Source organism: Propithecus coquereli, unplaced genomic scaffold, assembly GCF_000956105.1.
Source record: "Propithecus coquereli isolate 6110/MARCELLA unplaced genomic scaffold, Pcoq_1.0 Scaffold81, whole genome shotgun sequence".
Classification (NCBI taxonomy): domain Eukaryota; kingdom Metazoa; phylum Chordata; class Mammalia; order Primates; family Indriidae; genus Propithecus; species Propithecus coquereli.
Genome location: NW_012154285.1, coordinates 381,884 through 383,190, shown reverse-complemented (window position 1 = coordinate 383,190; position 1,307 = coordinate 381,884). Strand labels below are relative to the sequence as shown.

General features: G+C 50.0%; 1 protein-coding gene across 1 annotated transcript in view; it reads left to right on the top strand.

Moving 5' to 3' along the window:
- The window catches only part of GLT1D1 (glycosyltransferase 1 domain containing 1), a 71,568-nt gene that overhangs the window by 45,589 nt on the left and 24,672 nt on the right, over positions 1 to 1,307 (top strand). The window lies entirely within an intron of this gene.

Here is a 1,307-nt window from a genome sequence, read left to right as displayed (position 1 = left end):
GGCCTCGCTCTTTCTTTTTCAAAGGCTTACTGTTGTAAGGACGTTTGGAAGGGGCGCTGATGTATGACTTTGGGAGGTTGCAGGTGCTTCTAATGGTTACATACCAAATGTGATGCTCAGGACAGAGCCAGAACCAAAACCGCCCAGGGCTCGTCTGTGTGTTCTACCCCCTGCCTGGACGCTGCCTCTTCCCAAACCTTCCCGTCAGCTGGGACTGGGAATGGGGAGGCGACATCTCCACCTTCCCACGGACCTTCTCTGCCCTGGCAGGGCTGTTTCACCTTCGGCTGATTTCCCCAATATAAAACTGGCTTGGGGACAAAGTGCAAAGTGGATCAGCACGCCCCATGCAGTGCCCCGGGCTCCACGGGGCCCCCGGGACCTCGCTGTGTCCCTGCGTGTCCCTGCACACGGAAGTGTGATCTCTGGGACTCCAGTTACCCAGCTAGCTCAGCCGTGTCATGCATTGATCCGGAATGTTTAATTCACGCGACAAGACGCACATTTTTTGGACTCTATCACCAAAATTTTGATCATGTAAGAGAAACAGCTGTTGGCATCTACTTGACCCCTCAGCCGTTTAAAAGAGATTCCTCGCTCTCCCCCCACTTCCACTTTGCATCTAAACCGGATCTCGAAAAATATTTTGCCACAATTTCAAAACGAGCTGGAGAAATGGACTCTTTTCTTTCTAGTAGTTTTGTGAGCTTCTTCCAGAAAGCACCTCAACAGATGGGAAGTTGATATCTTGGTGGGAATACCCGATTCAGACACGCAAATACCACCTTGTTCCTTGATGTCAGGAGGCGTCTGGGGGGGTCATTGCCTGGTCCCTGCGATCAGTCCGTCCTCCCCTGCCTGGAAGAGTCGGCCCCTGTGCTGTCATATGGGTGGCTCCTCTTCCTCCTCTTCCTCCTCTTCCTCCTTTTGTCTTTTTTCTTTTTTCCCGGGGGTCGGGAGAACAGAATGTGTATCCCCAAACCATGCTTCCCACCTTCCGCTCCGGGGCAGGAGATGGGCCGTGTCGCTGGCGTGCTCTCCGCTGAGCTTTGGTAGCATCTCTGCTAACGCAGTGGCTGGGAAATCATAAAATCGCATTAAGCCTAATTTAAGGGACTTTTTTTTTCTTTGTGCTTCTTAACTTATAGATGCTGTATTTTTAATGGCAAAACCCATTAAAAGCAGAGGTAACGCTGCGCTCTTAAAGAGTAATGAGTTTGTGAGCAGCTGTGTAGGTAATTCCTAGTGATGTTTTCCAAGAGGATTTTTTAATGACCTTCATTTTATTTCTATAAAGCTGTTGTCAC